Source organism: Carlito syrichta, unplaced genomic scaffold (assembly GCF_000164805.1).
Source record: "Carlito syrichta isolate Samal-C Ts95f unplaced genomic scaffold, Tarsius_syrichta-2.0.1 Scaffold305126, whole genome shotgun sequence".
Classification (NCBI taxonomy): Eukaryota; Metazoa; Chordata; class Mammalia; order Primates; family Tarsiidae; genus Carlito; species Carlito syrichta.
The window spans coordinates 52,527-65,474 of record NW_007249222.1 but is presented as its reverse complement, the minus strand read 5'-3'; positions in this window follow the sequence as shown (position 1 = coordinate 65,474).

The window sequence follows — 12,948 nt, the reverse complement described above, 5'->3', positions numbered from 1 at the left end:
CTTTGGGATGCTGAGGTGGGGGGATTGCTTGAACCCAAGAGTTTGAGACTAGCCTAGGTAACATAATGAGACCTGGTCTTTACAAAAAAATAAAAAATGTAGCTGGAATTAGTGGTGCCTGCCTATAGTCCCACCTACTCAGGATGCTGAAGTGGAAGGATCAACTGAGTCTAGGAGTTGGAGGCTGTGATGAGTTGTGATCATGCCACTGCACTCCAGCCTGGGTTTCAGAGTGAGACCTCAACTCAGAAATTTTTTTAAAAAATTAAAAAATAGAACTACCATATAATCCAGTAATATCAGTTCTAAGTATTTATCTAAAAAATTGAAATCAAGATCTTGAAGAAATATCTGCACTCTCAGGTTTGCCGCAGCATTATTCACAATAGCCAAGATATGGAGACAACCTGCATATCCATCAAGAGGAAAATGTGTATGTGTGTATAACTCCATTATACACGCACACATTTTACATGCACACACATATATATGCACACATATATATATACATATATGTATATTCAATGAAATTTTGTTCAGCCTTAACAAAGAAGGAAATTATATCATTTGCAACAACATGGATGAACCTTGAGGGCATTATGCTAAGTGAAATACACTAGACACACACACAAACACACACATACACACAATACTCTATGATCTTATTTGTGCATGGAATCTGAAATAAACATACCCATAGAAGCAAAAAATAGAATAGTGGCTTTCAATGACTGGTGGGAAGGGAAAATGGGAGGTAATTGTTAACAGGATCCAAGTTCCAATTATAAAAGATAAATAAATTCTAGAGATCTACCATACAGCATAGTGCCTATTGGAAACAATACTGTGTTGTACATTTAAAATGTCTTAAGATGGTAGATCTAATGTTGGACTTTTAATCATAAAAAATAATAAATAAAGAATGAAAAATAAATAAATAATATACAAAAAATAGGAGGGTAGAAATAAGTAAAAAAGAAGGACCCAGAATTCTCATCTTATTTTAGTTGTGAATAATTGTAGAACACATTCTCGTATCTGCTTGGTCCTTACTCCATAGATGACGGGGTTCAGCATAGGGGGAACCAATAAGTACATGTTGGCCAGCAGGATATGGGTGTGTTGTGGTATATGCTTACTAAAGCGATGGGTGAGGAAGGAGAAAAGAGCAGGGGTGTAGAAGGCAAAGATGACACAAACATGGGATCCACAGGTGCTGAGTGTTTTCAATCTGGCATCTTTAGAAGGAAGACTGAATACAGTGTGAAGTATCTGTACATAGGACAGAAAGATACATGTCACATCAGTTCCAACAATTAAGATAATGACTGCCAAACTATAAAGGCTATTGATGGAAATGTCTGCACAGGCCAATTTCACCACAGCCATATGTTCACAGTATGTGTGGGGGACCACATTGGTCCGGCAATATGGCCACCTTCTTACCAGGAAGGGATGCGGTGTCATTAGCACTAACCTACGTAGAAGTGCCGCAATGCCAGCTTGAGCCACTGCAGAATTTGTAAGAATGGATGAATGCCTTAGAGGATTGCAGATTGCCACATACTGATCCAGTGCCATGGCCACAAGAAGCCCTGACTCAACCCCAGAGAAAGCAGGGATGAAAAACATCTGAGTAAGGCAGGCATGAAAATTGATCTCACGATCATTGAACCAGAAGATACTCAACATCTTGGGGAGAGTGGAAGTTGACAAGATGAGGTCTGTGATGGCCAACATTGAAAGAAAATAGAACAGCGGCTCATGGAGAATAGTCTCAGTTTTGATGATGAAAAGAATGACTATGTTTCCCATGAGGGCAACAACATACATTGAGAAGAAAGGGATGGATATCCAAATGTGAAACTCTTCTAAACCCGGAATGCCAATCAGGATAAAAGTGCTGGGATTGGTGAATGCAGGAGTTCAAGTTAAGCATGGTGATGCTGGCTACATGAATCAAGCTCATGCCATTTTTCCTTCCTTTGTCATTGGAGTAGTAATATCCACATACACTCTGCTTAATCTGCAGTAGAATTACTGAGTGTAAAACCACAACCAGGGAAGTTTATTCATATTTTAAGTATCCCCCCTTGGTAAGCTTCCTGAAAATTAGAATTATTGCATATCTTATTTTTAGTTGTTAATCTCATTAAGGAGTAGTTGGAGTAGAAACTAACCTCTCTGCTTACAACCCTGCCTTGGACTCAGAATATTCATAGTATTTTGCCTTATATTAAGTGTTTTGCACTCTGCTTGCAATAGCCAAGCTAAACAAAAATCTTGAAAAGTAACATATGTGACTCATATCCTAGTGAGACAATGAGGAAAATCTACAACTTTGTCCTTAGATACTCCTCCAAATTAATTACAGTCTTGGAGTCTTTAAGAATGAGGTAAATACAAAATAAATATTTGTGAAAGAAACACATGAGGGAATAATTAGCTTTCTATAATTGTACACGCTTGGAATATTACAATATTTTTTGAAATTTGCATTCCTGGTGAATTTTTGGCCATAAAGACAATACAGTCTTATCACTTAAGTGCATAATAGTTCCAGGACAGGAACGAAGCAACACATCTCAACATAAATATGCTTCCTAAATTTTCTCACATCCCAGGGATAGACACACACACACACACACACACACACGCATATACATATATACATATAATTTTACCCCCAAAAGAGTAACTATTAAATATTTATTTTTGTTGTATTTATTTTGAGATTGTAGCTAGGGCATCTTGTAAAAGAAAGATTGGTGAACTTTTAGTAAATCAATTAATTACTATAATTTAAAAATAGTAACAGCTGATATTTTGTGTGCCATAATATGTACCAGAAAAAAATGTTAAGGATTATTAACTACTCAACTCCTGATTTATATAAATTGTGATGAGGTTACCATTATTATTATTAATTTTTAATACCAAGAAACTTATGCATAGTCTAAATATTCATCCAAAAATAAACAATCACCATGTGCCAGAAGTAGAAAACAAACCAGTTTTACTCCAAAAGTCAATTTTTGTTCCACTACAATATGCTGTATAAAGAAAAACTTACTTTAAAGTTTCATAGCTCTTATGGCAATTGATTCTTACAATAGAACACATAAGGATGTATGGTCTTATTCATTTTTGTTTTATAAATCACATTTTGTCAATTAAATAACATAGCTTTTAGCAAATCCATAAAATAATCCTAAACTCTCTATTTCAACACGTACATTAGTGCCAATATGCTCACTGAGAAACTAGTGGTCATTTATAAGATTTCTTTTAAAATTATTCTTGAGCAAAAAACACACCTACACACACTTTCTGTTCAAAGTTGGTGCCTGAATTTGAATAGACTGTAAATGATAAAAAAATTCCTAAAGAAAGCATCAGAGAATACTGATCTAATCTTACAAGTGATTTGTTCCTTGCAGTGGGACTACACAGATTTATCTTTCAATAATGAGACTTTCCAAGGAAGTCTCCAACTTGTCTTCAAAGGGACCAGATTGTCTGCCTCTGTGATCTCAGTCTTCCAGCAGTGTTGAGTCTCAGGATTCCACAGTAATTCGGAATATTTATTCCTTAGCTATAGGAAGCTCCTCTTCACTCCTCCCTTTATTGACTCTCCCACTTTTTAGGCTTGAATAAACATGGATAAGTTGTCTGTCTCTCCAGATTAATTGTATTGTGCTGAATCAAAGCCAAACATTCAGATATTTAAATCATTCCATTTCTGGAAATCTCACTACAGGTTTTACAGCCCCACTTGGGCAATCTCAGGAGATTTATATTACAAATATTTTTTGTTTGTTTCTTTAGTTTTGTTTTTTCATTTTCTGGGAAGTGTAAGTGGTTCCTGAGAAAATACACACTTTTTTTCCCCATTATGTGCTATCAGTTAGTAATGAAATTTTATTTAGAGACTAAAGAAACTTTTTGAAAGTTATTTTTCCAAATGTCATGCTTCTGACCATTATAGTAGTTCAGTAAAAATTAAGAATATATTCAGACATAATATTTGCTTGAAAAGGCACCATGGAAATAAAGTAGAAGGCAAAAGAAATAAAGTAGAAAACTGAATAACAACTTCCTTATGTTAGCCTTAATATGTATGATAAGAATATTGCACACCCACACATGAAGGCACATATATCTCCCGATAAGACAGTAGACACAAGATAGACAACTCCAAATGCTTGTAGAGATGTAGAGCAACAGGAACTCTCATTCATTGCTGGTAGAATACAAACTAGGATAGCCATTTTGGAAAGCAGTTTGTCAGTATCTTTCAAAACTAAACATACTTGTACTATGTGACTCAGTAATTGCACGCCTTGTTATTTACCCATTTGAGTTGAACACAATATCCTGCACATAAATGTTTATAGCAACTTTATTTATAATTTTCAAAACTTGAAAGCCATCAAATGTCCTTCAGTAGGTGAATAGATAAACTCTCATCTGTGAGTACTGTAAAGTAAATATAAAATCCTAAGTCCTTCACTGACTGGATGAAACTTCTCTTGGCCAAGGGGACTCCAGAAAAACCGTACAAAATGATTTTCCAGCCACGATGGGAAGAGAGGTTGGACACACCTCATAATAGGTCCTCTCCCCTTTGCAGTTTAAACAAAGCAACTGACCGGCATTAATGTTAAAATACAGATCTTAAGACTGACAGAACAAATTCTTTATGGCAATAAGATAGCAAATTAAGAATAAGACCTCAGGTCATACCAGGGCAAAGTTAAGTCACATACCCTTACTCTTAAAGAATAAACTATGTTCTAACTGCCCCAAGGTTCTTTTTTTTCTCTAGCAGCTAAACATGCACTGGACTCCAGATAAGCATTATTAAAGCAAGAATGGCTAAACCTCAGACACTGAAAAACTGACTCCCTGTTCTATCTGCCTTAACTACAGGTTTGATTGGTTAAGAGACTGATTTCGGTAACTTTTTTCTTCTGGTGAGTGTATAGAACTGTTTACTTAGAGGGTCTAACTGTAATACACTTAATACAATATGCATGTTTCAGGACCACCTTCATGAATAACCATAACTCCTCCTGTAACCTGATGCATACACAGAATAGCCAACTTGTTCACCATAAAGCTCCCTACTGATCCTTTCTCCTGGAAATGCCTGTCTCTAGCCTTTGTCCGAGTCATGCTTTCCCACCTGCCTGATGGCCACGTTGCAAGATGCAATTCCGTATAAGAAATAAAGTATACTTTCTCTACCATGTTCACTACCAGTGAGAGACAGGGCTCCCTAGGAGCCCAAGCCTCAATTGTACTCACCTTACTTATGTAGTAAATCCTTACATGTCCCCACAAACCTAAAATAAATAAATAATTATAAAAAGTATTCTTGCTAGATTTATAAATTTATGTGATTTTTTTTACATTAACAATACAATGAAATGCTATCCAGTGCTAAAAAGAAACAAGCTGTCAAGCTATACAAAATACGAAGGAATTTTAAATTCATATTGCTAATTTACACAAGCCATTTTCACAAAGTTACATACAGTATGCTCCAACTATATGATGTCCTGGAAAAGGCAAAACTATGAAGACAATAAAAAGATCAGTGGTTTCCAGGGACTAGGAAGGAAGGAGGGATTAATAGAAGGAGCACAGAAGATTTTTAAGGTAATGAAACTATTCTATATGATAATATAATGCTGAATACATTTGTCAAAATCCATAGAATATACAAAATCAAGAGTGAACTATAATGTAAACAATGAACTCTGCTGATAATTATGTGTTATTGAGTATAACAAATGTACCACTCTGATATGGGATGTTGATAGTGGGAAGACTGTGTGTATGTGGGATCAGGGAGCATACAGGAAATTCCTGTACATTCTTGTCAGTTTTGCTATGAACCTAAAACTACTGTAAAAATAAAATTAATTAAAACAAATTAATACATAGAAAAATTAAAATTGACAATAAATTGAATGCTTCATTGTAGAGAAGAAGTTGAATAAATTCCAATATATTCATACCCTGACATATTTTGTGACAATGAAAAAGGATTAGATACTGATTCTGGAGTTATATTATTCATAGTCACAAAGTAAAATTTGGGCAAGTGCACAATATGTAATCTTATTATATATTTGTATATATATATATATATTTTTTTTTTTTTAATTTTAGACTCAGTGGGCAGATGTGCAGGTTTGTTACATTGGTATAGTATGTGATGGCGAAGTTTGGCCTTCTGTTGAATCCAAAACCCAAATCTTGAACGTGGTACCCCAAAGGCAATTTTTCACTTCTTGCCACCCCTCCTTCTCTTCTCCATTTAGGAATCCCCAGTGTTCAATGTTGTCATCTTTATGTCAGTGTGTACCCATAATAAGTGAAAACATGTAATATATAGTTTTCTATTTATGCATTAGTTTGCCTAGAGTAATAATGTTCTCCAGTTTCATTCAAATACACATTTAATATTAAGTAAATTTTAAAGCTTCTTATATTCTCTTGATTCTAATATTTTTCAACTACAAGTAATAGAATGGTGAAAGATATAAAAGAATAGACAAGTTGGTCACATAGGCTAACTTGAAGGAAGCGTTTGAGAATATACAAGTAATGGAGGAAGCTAAAATTTGTTGAATGCTTAATACAAAAAAAGTAAATATAAACTGTTCAAATTTATGGAAAGTTACATAAATAACACAAACACAAAATGTATCGTTTCATAACAAAAAGACTATAAAAATGCCCATTTTGTTTTCCTGTCAGTATAATGCAATTAAAAATTATTTTTACTTTCTTCACTTAACATTCTTAGTGTTCACATTTTTCAAACAAATATTTTAATCGCTAATAAGCAATAGTCATTGTGAAGGTCTTAAGACAACTGATGTCATTTTAAGCAATATAAGAGATTCTGAGTTTCTTCTCAAAATTAACCTAATTCTTAAAAGGTTACTGGAGGAATATTCTTATTTAATGAAAAAGTTGCATATCAATTTTTAGCTGACCACCAACTTTCTTTTCTTTTCATAAAATTTTTAACTATGAATTTTTAAGTTATATATTATTCTTAAGGCAAAACATTTTCTAAATTCTAGCTGTGGCACATACTAAATTGTACAAAACTTCTACATTAGTTTCACAAGCTCCATTAGCTTAAAATAAAGTAAAACAAAGACATTGTGATAAGCTAAGCCTCAATTTTCTCCTCAGTTCTTTTTTCAAATGAAAGGATATCCAAGATTTTCAGACATACATTTTGTCTTTGATTAGTCTTCTACTTTCAGTTGCTATAACATTAACTGCTTATAAGCAAGTGAAGAAATTGTTGTATCTTTATAAACTTGCATTTACACACCTGTGTTACAGTTACTCCAGTCTGACATGTCTATGTCTCCCAAGAAATGATGAAATGAGTGAACTTTTTTTAAAGAATAACTATTTGATTTAAGTTTTGAACCTCATTCAGGTACGGGACAAACACAAATGAAGATATGACCTTTACTGAAAAAAGCCAGTGTATCTCACAGAGTATTTCATATCTTTTATTTGCTAGAACTTACTTTATTTAACATATTAACCATATATTTTATTTGTATTTTTTTTGAGTTAACATTAACCCAAAGTTCATCTGGAAAATTTCTGTCTTCTTAGGTAATATTGATTTACTTGAATACAGATAAAACCATAGTACCATGGTCATCTTCTGCTTTACTGGAGAGGCTGGTTAATTAAAAAAATAAATAACCACTTAACTCCAGTCAGGATGGCCATCATCAATAACTCAAAAAACAACAGATGTGGGAGAGGATGCAGGGAAAAGGGAACGCTTCTACATTGTTGGTGGAAGTGTAAACCAGTACAACCTCTATGGAAAACAATTTGGCGATTCCTAAAAGACCTAAAAAGTAACCTTCTATACAACCCTGCAATCACCCTACTGGGAATATACCTGTAGGAACTCAAAGCACTGTATGAAAAAGGTACCTGCATACACGTGTTTATTGCAGCATTATTCATGATAGTAAAAACATGGAGCCAACCATGCTGCCTATAGAAAGAGGACTAGATAAAAAAAAATGTGATACATATACACAATGGAATATTACACAACCATAAGAAAGACAAAACTATGAACTTGGATGGACTTAGAGTCCTTTATACTGAGTGATCTATCACAGAAACAAAGAATTGAGTACCACATGTTCTCACTCATAAGTGGACTTTGAAAAATTATCATAATACTGTAAGAAAGGGACTGGCAGTAGTGGGAAATGACCATGGGAAGAGGGTGGTGAGATTGGCAATAGTGGGAAACTGCCAGGGGAGGGGGCATACAACTCATCAACAAGAATACCTGCATAATGAGCATTTGTATATCTAACCTTGAATGGTACCCCACATCTTTAAAGTAAAAAATTAAAATAAATAAATAAAGGTCAAACATATGTAAATGTGAAGGTTGTAAACATCCTCCCTTGAATATTTTTGGTTTTGACACCATAGGTACTAGATTCTTCAAAAAAGTTATAAGAAGATAAATCTTGGCTATAATAATAGGGATATGTGCAGCAATATTATTACCAAATCTATGAATGATAAAGAAGAAAAAATGCAGGTGTATATAGCATCAAAAAGGCCCAAGCATAAGAGTCATATGTGCTCAATATCTTGAGTCTAGCTTTCTCTAATGGGAGATAAAATGCACCATGAAGAATAAGAATTTAAGAGCAGATTATCAGTAGGAAGCCTAGCCCACAAGTAAGAAAGGCATAAATTAAACTGTGGAATCTGTGGATTCTAGAATCGAAACAGGCCAGTTTGATCAATGCCATAAATTCACAGTAGTTGCTGGAGATAATACTGGTTTTGCAGTTTTACTTTAGGGAAGCATCCTCAGTAAGAAAAGATAAATAATAAGTTAAACAACTCTGTGGATAAAATGTCATGATTATTCAATGTCTCACAATGGTGGAATGCTTCTGAGAGCTGCAGATAGGCACATATTGGCAAGGCCAAGGCCAACAAGAATCCTGACTCCTTGGCAGATAGAAAGTGGATGAAGACTATCTGAATGAGTCAAGCTTTAAAGTCCATTTCTCAGTCATGGAACCGTGAAAAGAGGCTGAGGAGCTTGGGAACAGTAGTGTTGATAAACATCAGGTCATTTACAAAGATCATGCAGAGACAAAGATACAGGGACTCATGAAAGTTGGGTCTGTCTTGATAATGGACACAATAACACAGTTATCCATCACAGCCAGTAGATAGGTGAGGTAAAAGGGGATTTAGATCCAGATGTGAGCAGCTTTCAACTCTAGAATTCTGAGTAGGAAAAAGGTAATTGAATGGAAAATGATTCTATTTTGAGCTGACATTTTCAGAGTCATTAAACCTACATGTTGTCAACATTATTTTTAATAAAGCATAAAAATACACTGTTTGCATCTAAAGTACTTGGTGCCAATCCAATGACACATCCAAAGTAGGAAATGCTGTCTCATATTTAGGGATTGGAGGAGTGCATGTTGAATTATTCAGTAATAATTGTTTTAATTTCAAATTTCAACGATGAAAGAGACAGAAGATCCTACTCTAAGAAAATGAAAGGACAGAATTTACTGTTAGATTTGTTGTTCCATGTTTCATTTATCCTCCACTGTATTAATGCCACCTAGCAAATGTTGAAAATACAGTATGTACGTATTTTGCACATATTTTCACTAAACACATAATTGAATAAGGAAAAAAAACCTGATTTTCTTTTCCTTTCTTTTTTTTTTTTTTTGAGTTGGAGTCTCACTGTGTTGCCCAGACTGGAGTGCAGAGGCTGCTCCCGGCCACCGCAGTCTCGACCTGCTGGGCTCCGGCGATCCTTCCGCCTCAGCCTTCCAAGTAGCTGGAACTACAGGCGCGCGCTACCACGCCCGGCTAATTTTTTGATTTATTGTAGAGATGAGGTCTCACCAAGTTGCCCAGGCGGGTCTCGAACCCGCGGACTCAGGCAATCCACTCACCTCAGACTCCCAAGGCGCGGGATTACAGGCTGAGCCACCGAGCCCGGCAACAAAAAACTGATTTTTAACTGAGAGTCAGAAAGTCATCACTCTGATTGTGTCCCTAAATCATGTTTTCCCCCAAAGTGTTCATTTTTTCTTTTCAGTGGAAAATTTTTGTTACATCTAAACCTATTATAGAAAGAAATTGCTATTTTAGCTTGATCATGTTTATTAAATCTAGTATAAGTGGATTTATGTGAACATGATAAGACTGATATACAAAGATAAATCTGAAGATTAGAATTATTAAATGAGAGCTTGTTTTTTAGTTTTCTTTTGTCACTATGCTTATATTACTTTTATATCCCTTACATCACTTTTTAGAGTGCAAACTAAGCATCTGGCCATCTCTCTTACACTAATCTCCCTAGTGGTTGTCAGATGTATACTGTTCCAAAGTCTTAACTATTTACATTTGACATTATCCTTTGTCTTAAATGTCTTCAAATCCCCCAAATCATTTGCTCAATAGGTGTATACCATTAAGACCCTAAAAATTGTCATGAAACCTTCCAAGAGCTGCCTGGGTTTCACTCATTATGGGTGACCCATAGATTTTCCTTCATTTAGTTACTAAACTATTCAAGACTGGTGGAACAGGAGTCATCCCTGACTCTGCTTCAGTCCTGTGAGCTGAAATTCATTTTTGCTCACTATCCATGAAGTAGAGATATGACATATTTGTAATTCCTCTCCTGTATTTCTCCCCAGTAGAAATGTTACTGTCTCACATAGTCCTCCTACCTCTTCATCTGTTTGGTTTTTCTCCTGGTTTGCACTCATCTTTTATGAGGCAATTAGGCAATAATAAAACTAGCTGCCTGTCCCCTCCTCCTCTGAAGCCCACAGGTCTTTCAGGAGAATTATGCAAAATTAATATCTCAGAGAATTATTATCAGTAATCATGAATCTTTTTGTTCCTACAGAGGATTCTGACGAAACTGGCAAATGACATCGTTTGAGAGTTCTGTAGCCAATAAAGCACTATCATCAGGAACCAAGACTTAAACCGTTTATGGAAGTAAGGGTCTTGGTGATGACTGTCTCATTGCACTTCTGTATGACTAAGCACATACAAGAAATATAAAATGTACAAAAATATTGTTTTGCCTGGACTAAAGTCTATAAACTTTTTATTGCCTCACTTTTTTGAAACTGTAAAATTGTCAGTATGACTTAGATAAATCTTAATAAAATATTAATACAGTACCTGTCTCCAAATCACCAGAAATGCTAACTAAAAATTTTCATTTCCCCAGATATTTGACTTATTTGTAAGTTCATCTGAATGCTATTTTCTTATCTTTAAAAGAAAAATAATTATATCTACTTTACATGAGCTTTGTAGTATAAAATTGATATTATGTAGATTCCCATATAATATTTGGCAAATAAAAAGTCATTTTATACTTGTTCTTATTTTTTATATTACCTCTCAAATACAAGCCTAAATATTTTATTTCTAAATGGACATGAAGAATTAAAAAACAGTGTCAAACAGTGTAATGAAATTCCCCACTACTTTTAAATGAATAACCTTTGGGGAACGCTTCTACACTGCTGGCGGGAATGCAAACTTGTGCAACCTCTTTGGAAGACAGTGTGGAAAATTCTGAAAGAACTAGAAAATGACCTTCCATATGACCCAGCAATTCCCCTATTGGAAATATACCTGGAGGAACTCAAATCATTCTACAAAAAAAGATACCTGCACATGTATGTTTGTTGTAGTTCTATTCACAATAGCAAAAACATGGAATCAACCATGCTGCTCGTCGAGGCTGGACTGGATTGAAAAATTGTGGTACATATACACAATGGAATATTATGCAGTCATAAAGAAAGACACACACATGGACTTTGCAGCAACTTGGAAGGATTTAGAGTTTATCATACTCAGTGATCTATCACAGAAACAAAGAACAGAGTGCCATAAGCAGTTCTCACTCATAAGCGGACCCTGAACAATTAACATAATACTATAAGAAAGGACTTTGCAATATTAGGAAACTGTCAGCGAGAAGGGAGCGTGGGGTTGGCAGTTGAGGGTAACTGCCAGAGGAGAGAGGGGCACACCTCATCGACAAGAGTACCTGCATAATGAACATTTATATACCTAACCCTGAATTATACCCCACATCTTTAAAATTTAAAAAAATGAATAACCTTTGGAAAGAGTCTGGGAAATTAGTGTATTAAACATAATATTAAATATGAGTCAAGAAAAATATAATAGATTATTGATTTTCTTTTCCACCATATATTTTACGAGTCATCTTTTACAATCAATCTCTAGTTGCAGACTTTCTGGAGAATTACAACTTATTTTGGACAGAAAGCTCTCATTAATCCATGAGATATCCTCACTAACACTCATAGATTAATTAATCTCACTAAATTAAGCAAAGGGCAATTGAGGATGCCTCTAAAGAATAAATTTAGAATTAGGAGGATTTAAATGTTAACTTAGATTGCAGAATAAAAGGCATATTACAATGGTACAAAACAATTTTATCTCAGGATCTGAGTTTCCCTTCTTAAAGACAAAAAGTTATCTGTTTTCTTTTACTTAGTTATTCCAATTTAAGAGGTTCCTATCTAATATGTAAAGTGTAAATAAAACATAGTCTCATGAATGTCAGGGGATTATTCAATACAAGGTAACATTGTAAGACAGAGGTGTCAAATACCAGAACTTTGTTCATTATTACTTTTCCTTCTTTTATAAAGTTTTATCTAGATAGATAGATGATAGATAGACAGATGATAGATAACATAGATTATGAAAATTGACAAATAGATAGATATGCAGTCATATGGCTACATGACTCCAAGCTCACTAATATAGTCTAGTGTGCCTTGAAAAGAAAGTCTGAGTCTTCTG